Genomic DNA, 8265 nt, shown 5'->3' on the forward strand with positions numbered 1-8265 from the left:
TCCGCCCCCTTTAACTCTAAACCCCGCCGGTCTCGCGCTCTTGGTGTGATTTCACTCCTCCGCACGCGGCGTTATAAATTCAGCTGGTGCGCGCGAGACTGATTGAAGTGACGGCCCTGATTTCGCCGCCTTTCCACATGGAGGGTGCTATAGCAAATGGCCCAATGGCTGTGTTTGGATAACACTGACCTTCTCCCGCCGCCGCTCGGCCCTAAGTGAGCGCGGCTTTATGGCACTCCTAAGTGGAAGAGCAAAAAAAGCAAATTGATCAATTCAGACGCTGCGAGTGAGAGAGAAAAGAAGACAGATGGTGCGGATTGTAATTTCCACCTCTCTCTCTCTCTCTCTCTCTCTCTCTCTCTCTCTCTCTCTGTAAAGTGACAGCCATCAAACTGAATTGCTGGAGGAGAACGGATGAAGAATTTGCACGCACGCGGACAGAGCCCCATTTGCATCCCAGAATACACCGCGGTTACCCGGGCGACGGTGAGCAACAGCAGGAGCAGGAGGCACTTGCTATGCGCGAGCCGCCTCCTTAGCAATGCATATTGCAGTAACCCTGATTCATAATTACAGTTAATGAAGCGCGTGTTTGTCTAATCCCGCGTGGCCAAGTGTGTCAGTATGGGTTTAGATTTTTTTTACACAAGTGTGTGAGACGGTGAAGGGTTCACGGGTGAAGGATGGAGATGTTTCATAGGTATCAACACCAAGTCATTGATTAGGCCACTTTCAAACGTTATATTCATGTTTTTCAATATTACACTGTAATATATATATTATATTATATATATCGATCAGGCATAACATTATGACCACCTGCCTAATATTGTGTTGGTCCCCCTTTTACTGCCAAAACAGCCCTGACCCATCGAGGCATGGACTCCACCAGATCCCTGAAGGTGTGCTGTGGTATCTGGCACCAAGATGTTAGCAGCAGATCCTTTAAGTCCTGTAAGATGCTAGGTGGGGTCTCCATGCACCCCAACTCGCAACTTACAGGACTTACAGGACACATACAGGACTTAAAGGATCCTTTTGATGGATACTGACCACTGCAGGGAACACCACCACAAGAGCTGCAGTTTTGGAGATGCTCTGATCCAGTGGTCTAGCCATCACAATTTGGCCCTTTGTCAAACTCGCTCAAATCCTTACGCTTGTCCATTTTTCCTGCTTCTAACACATCGACTTTGAGGACAAAATGTTGACTTGCTGCCTAATATATCCCACCCACTAACAGGTGCCATGATGAGGAGATCATCAGTCTTATTCACTTCACCTGGCACTGGTCATAATGTTATACCTGATCATATATTCATACATACATATTTTACAGTAAAATACGGGCAGCTGTGGTTGCCAGAACTTCACCATACAACACATAATGCAATCCATTTGGTTTCTGCAAAATTTTTACTATCAGCAGCTGCTCATGATAAGTGAATAAGGCCCATTGCAAACCGAGGCACAAAAATATCACTGTCAGACTTCGAAATTTTTTATTTTTTCATGTCCATATTTTGTGTTAAAACAGTTTGAACTGATCTAATACCTTATCCAGAATACTCAGAAATGAGTAATGAAATCTTGGAAAAACAGCATGATGGATAATCCACGGTGGAATGAATAAACCTTATATATCAGGGCTTACTTGCCCTGGTTGAACAAGAGGAATGGGTCTCTGAGTCCAGACTTGTGTAAAGACATCATGTTTGAGAAACTGGAACCTAAAGCATGTAGTGTCACATGACATGGTGATTCTTTCGGTACTTTCTTCCCTGCCTTACTTTAAACCCTCTAACCATATTCAGCCCAAACTATTATCTAACTATCGAGATAATAACTTAACCAAAACTAGTTCATCCAAAAAGAATGACATTATACAATATCAACTAGATAGCTAACACTTTATGGATAAAATGCTGGTATAAATATGGCAGTGTGTGTGAGTGAAGCAGCTTCTCAGGGTTTATGCTGCACTAAGGTCTTGGAGAACTTTATTATATTGTACTGTATTATTTACTTTAAAAAAGCTCCCTAATCTACTCTAAAAGTATACAACTACTCTTGACTAGCTTTGTTTTTTTTCTCCTCAGGACCATTTATGGACAAAATCAGCCCCGACTCACAATAATGTTCAATATCTGTTCAGTATCAATATCTGTTGGACCAGTTTAATCTATAAAAAGCTGAAGTCAGTGATCTATTTTAAGTCAGTTCGGCTGGCCAGAAAAACAAAACAAAACAAAAAAACACTGGAACCTTTCATGTACTGTAATGGTTTCCATCAGAGACATATTTTTCTTAGGGATTTTATGGTCATCACCACCACCAGAACCCAATAGGCCCTTCTTTCAGTTCGTTTAGTGGATATGCATAGAATAGAATAGAATAGAATAGAATAGAATAGAAAAAGTCCAAATAATTCCCAATTTCGTTGTATGCAGATCTATACTATTCTATTCTATTCTATTCTATTCTATTCTATTCTATTCTATTCTATTCTATTCTATTCTATTCTATTCTATTCTATGATGAGTATCAGAGTAAAATTCAATACACCACCAGCAACCATTAGAAACACCACGTTCCATTAAACCATTAAAGACCTTCAAAACACATTGAAGCCTATTAACAATAAAAATTCCAATAGATAGATAGATAGATAGATAGATAGATAGATAGATAGATAGATAGATAGATAGATAGATAGATAGATAGATAGATAGATAGATCTCAATGTTTTGCTGTGTTTGTCACTGTAGCTCTGTCTCTGTGGAACATTGCTAAAAAGTAATGATAACTGGAAGTGTTCAGAGCTGTAAAACATCCCTCTATCATGTGACGTGATTAAAAATGTACTTAGGGAGAAGGAGGAGGAGGGGGAGAAGGAGAAAGAAGAAGAGGAAGAAGAGGAAGGTGGGAGTGACGTAGAAAAAAAGAGCTGCTTGTAGCTTTCCTCCTCCTGATGGTGTTGTTTTTTAATTAACACAGCGGAGAGGGAGAGACATAAACACGCACCGGGGTTAACGACGTGCTGGAGTCAGCTGAAACACCCCCCCCACACACACACACACAAACACACACACCCACCCACACACACACACACACACACACACACACACAAACACACTTCAGCGTGATTCAAGCGTCTTTTAATTTTTTTTTTTTGAAATTCGGTTATTTTACTGCTTTATTTATAGCGCGAGATTCTTGTTTTGTTTTTGTTTGATTAATAAATCGAATTCTTCATGATGTCATTTGTTTATTTCTTTTCCTTTCGCATTGGACCTCTTTTCTTGTCCTCTTTTTTTATTCTATAAACTATACATTTCGGCAAAATACCACAGGAGGCAAAACAAACTACATACATGAACTAACAAAAAACAAAAAATCTGATATTTAGCTAAGATGATTATTTGTATTAATCGTATTTGAGATTTCAGTGTTTACACGGGAATAAAATTAAACCGTTTTATTAAACAACGCGTTATTTAAGTTAATATTTAAGCAAAAAAAAACACCACCACGTGTTAGACCTAATTATAAAGTTTCATTTAATTTAATTAGATGTAACCCTATTTATTTACTGGGTTTATCTATATATCGATCTATTTGTTTGTTTGTTTACTGCTATTAAAGGGGAGGGGAGAAAAGAGGACGAACGGGATGATTAGATGTGAAGTCAATCGGCTCTGTTGCTCAGTTGCATTGCGTTATTGAGTCGCTAGGAGGGAGCATTGAATACAACTCCTTGGTTCTCTCTCTCTCTCACACACACACACACACACACACACACACACACACACACACAGGCAGGCATTTCCATAACCTGACAAATCCTCACTTTCCATAAAGCTGCTAAACTACACACTGAAGCTGGTGGCTGGTTCGAGTCGTTATTTATTTATTTATTTTATTCATTTTTCATTTTTATTTTTAACCAGTATTTTCTGGCGCAAGTATAAAATAAACGCTCAGGCTTCTTAACACTCATTTCAGCAGTAGCATATTAGCAGGACATTAAAAACACCGTGCAAACTAAAAATGTATGTTTGTGATCAATTTCTAGTTGGTAAAGAATTAAAGTAACTTTTTTTGTAAACAAACAATAGTACACAAACAATTAATCAAATAAAAGTAAGTTATCGTTTTTGTGGAGTTTATATCACGAAGGCTTTTAAAGGAAATTAAGCAAATTTTGTCATTTTACAATTTCATTTGATTTAACCAAATCAAGTAATTCTATTGGTTTTATATTTCCTTTTCATGACAATATATTTACATTTAGTTCTATATACCGCTTCTAAATTAGCAAAATGAAAAAATGTTTAAAGGCAGTGACTGATCCGTCAGTTTGTTTTAAGCAGCTTCTTGAAATGTGAATTGTTCCTCTTCCAGGAGCCACATAGATAAAAACACGGATTTTACATCGAATCATAACAAGTGTGAACGGTGCATTGACGCAATCGCATCAGAGAATGAATAAATCGTGGAAGAAAATCAGGTGAAAGTAACGAAGCTTGTGTTTGTGTGTGTTGCGGTGCGGTGTGTTGCGGTGCGGTGTGGTGTGTTGCGGTGCGGTGTGTTGCGGTGTGGTGTGGTGTGTTGCGGTGCGGTGTGTTGCGGTGTGGTGTGTTGCGGTGTGGTGTGTTGCGGTGCGGTGTGTTGCGGTGTGGTGTGGTGTGTTGCGGTGCGGTGCGGTGTGTTGCGGTGCGGTGCGGTGTGTTGCGGTGCGGTGATGTTGGTCACCTGAAATAAAACCACAAGCATGTGGGGGAATGTGTGCAACATAGCCTGTGAAACCCGGTGTCGTTTTTTTCCGTAAAGTGGTGTTAGCCGATGACTTGAATGAGATGTGTGTGGAGCTCCGAAAAGCCTCCCGAACTACAGCAGCGGGATTGGGAAACAGTGCATTAGGCGTTAATAGGTTTGGAATGAGCTGAACGATTTGTTGACTGGGATAATAAAAGTGTTGTGTGTATCTTGGCATGCTGGGAGGGAGAAGGGGATTACAAGTCGTCCTACAAAGGAATGCAAATTGCCAGCCAAAGCTGTCGAAGGGTTGCGCAGCATTTCTTCACATCCCTGCTTCTTCTTTTTTTGTTTCCTTTAAATTTCCATTAATCCTAATAACCGTGGAGGGTCTCAGAGTGCTCACTATATTCATTGTGAAATCAATGGATTAGCCGCAGCAAGCCGCGTGCATTTGCATTTTATTGAAATCCAATCGGCGCTGAGGGGTGACCGCAAGGGCAACGTCCTTCATCAGCCTTAAAGCTTTCTCTACAGGGAGCAAAAGGAAAGTCCTGCATCACTTGACCCTACACCCTTCTCCCCTCGTTCCCTAGATGCCTAGATCCCTAACCCCCTCTCCACAATCTCGTTTCCCATTAGCAACATAATCAATGTAGTTCTGTTCGCAAATTCTATTTATATGACATGTCATGCTTCGGCTGAGGAGAAGAAATAATACTTAATAGACAGAATAAATAAAAGTAATTAATTAAGGAATCACTTGACAACAACTAGATTAATTAATTCGTTTATGAAGTGACCAAGTCATTTAAAATTTTAAATTTAATTACGTAAGTAAAGTAAATAGTTTGGTTGATAGTTAATTGGTCAATAACATCTATCTATCTATCTATCTATCTATCTATCTATCTATCTATCTATCTATCTATCTATCTATCGCAGCAGCTAATTTAAGTTAATTAGCAGCAGCAATTATTTAATTAATTATTTAATATAATTATTTAATTAATTGTTTCCTTTTAATTTCCTTTCTAATATTTTGTAGCCCATGTTAGCTAAAAAAATGAAAGATTTCTTGAAGTTTCTTACTTCAGACTCACGTGTGATCATGTAAGTGATGGTCAGCGTGATGACGTGAATAACACGTGCAGGTGCATTTGACCGAAATAAACCCTGAAGATTCAGGCAAACACACGTGACAGCATGAGAACAATAGACTAACATTTTAAAATAAAAACCACGTGCTGTAGATATGAAAAGCATGTCACTTCATGCGCAAAATAATCCACAGCATGTGAAGTGCCTACAAACACGTGTGGAAAATTTCACGTGTTAGCAATAAACATTAATCAGAATGAACAACCAATGTATTAGGGTCTGTATTGTTTATTCACAGTTATGGTAACTATTGCTGGAAAAATTAGAATGTGACAGAAAATTTGGAAAATGTGAAATATTAATAACTTATAGCCAATAACTGATCTCCTTTCATTGTTATTTGTTACACTTTTCTCTCAGAAAAATAAAGAGCAGGAAACTCTTGCCATGTTACTCTCTACTACAGTCACATGACCAAGTAGAACATGCAAAACACAACAGGTTAAAGCTAAATAAATTTTACAAATATTTAATCTGAATGATTGTTTAAGCTCTAATGTTTTCTTGGTGATTAGCATACCCAAGAGTTAGCCTACTAACGCTAATTTTTATCATGTCTTTCTATAGTCCAAGTGCGTGATATTTTCCCATACTGTCCATAATATTAAAAAAGGATTAAACTATTCTTAGACATTTTAGTCTTTTAATGTGAATAATTCTCCTGTAATGTGAATGTAGATGAACTTTAAAAGTAAAGAAATTCATCATAAAGTGAATGAACCATAATGCCTGAATTTCAGAGAAGGCCCAAGCTTCAACAACATGTGTAGCATTCTAGGTAAAGAAAAAAAACACAAGAAGAAGAAGAAGAAAGAAAGGAATGAAGGAAGAAAGAAAGAAAAAAGAAAGAAAGAAAGAAAGAAAGAAAGAAAGAAAGAAAGAAAGAAAGAAAGAAAGAAAGCTAGATCTCAGTTCTCTTTTTGTCTGAGTGCGTTGTGAACTGTATAGTCTTGTTATTATTGTTTTTGTTTTGTTTTGTTTTTTATCCCCGTAGAATCTCCTTTCCTCTCCTCTTTCCCATCCCAGTTTTTCCCCATTCCTCATTAACCAGTTGCTTTAAACAAACAAATGCGGCGATCCGCACAAAATGGCGGCTCCCCCCACCCCACCCCACCCCAGAATGCAGTGCGGCGTAAAGGAACGCCGCAACTCCCTCTTCCACACTGTGGAGTGAAAAAAACACGCAATAATATTTTTACGGCTCCCTGAGACGTGAAAAAAGCTGCGAGTTCAGCTGTGTGTGTGTGTGTTGGGGGGGGGGGGGTTGAATCACATTGTTGAGAGCAGCAGAAATGTCTAATTGACCCCGTGTCTGTTTGAGACGCTAATCGTACTCAGGACACCGCCTTTAGTGGGTCTATGGAGCCGAAAGGAAGAGAAAAGATGAGCTCCAAAAGCCCATCTGCTCGCTTTTTGTGCTTCCACAATCAACTCAGACCCGGAGGAGAGACAGAGAGAGAGAGATCACCCACAGAGAATGAGAGAGAGAGTGGGAGAGAGAGAGAGAGAGAGAGAGAGTGGGAGAGAGAGAGAGAGCCACAACAAAACCCAAACATCGCCTTTGATTCGGTTCGTTTTGTTTGCACACACGAAGCCCTATTTATTTCATTCACTCCGGTTTCTCCCCCTTTTTTCTCTTTCTTTCTCTTCTTCATGAGCCGTTTTGCTGGTTAAGGATTGGGAAAAAAGGGGGCTGTTTAGCTCATTCACCGAACAAGAATATCTGGAATTAAAAATAGAATTATAAAAACAATAATAAATCAAACTGAGATTAGCCAAGCATATAGAATAAAAATAATTAAAAACAACCAAAAATTCGCTTTTCCTACAAACAAGTCTCGTGAAGAAGGTCACGTGGTTTCACTTATTGCGTTTTCATTCAGTTCTACCTGGTTCATTTATTTTCACAATTAACATAATTCAACAGGTGATTTTCCCCCTCTCTCTAAGGTTCAGTTATTTACACGTGATTTATTCCACGCAGTTCATTCATTTTCACGTTATTTCCACCCCCCACCCCCCAACCCGACCCCAGACAATTCGATTATTTTCATTATATTTTCCCTCACACTCAATTAATTCGTTTCATCCTCTGATCGTTTTCCACGATTTTTTTCTAACACGATTTATATTACGTGATGTGATTTTTATTTGATATTTATTTATTGGTGATATTTATTTCTGCTCATTTCTGCTCAGGTGGAATAATGTTATAAGAACCGCATAGATTAATTAAATCAGATTTGTTTGTTTGTTTGTTTGTGTTTACAGCAAGGGGTGAGATAATCGCCAACATAGACAATATTGTGAACTTAAATTGAGTCATCATTTTATCAAGCCATCTCT

This window comes from Hemibagrus wyckioides, linkage group LG05, assembly GCF_019097595.1.
Source record: "Hemibagrus wyckioides isolate EC202008001 linkage group LG05, SWU_Hwy_1.0, whole genome shotgun sequence".
NCBI classification, from domain to species: Eukaryota; Metazoa; Chordata; class Actinopteri; order Siluriformes; family Bagridae; genus Hemibagrus; species Hemibagrus wyckioides.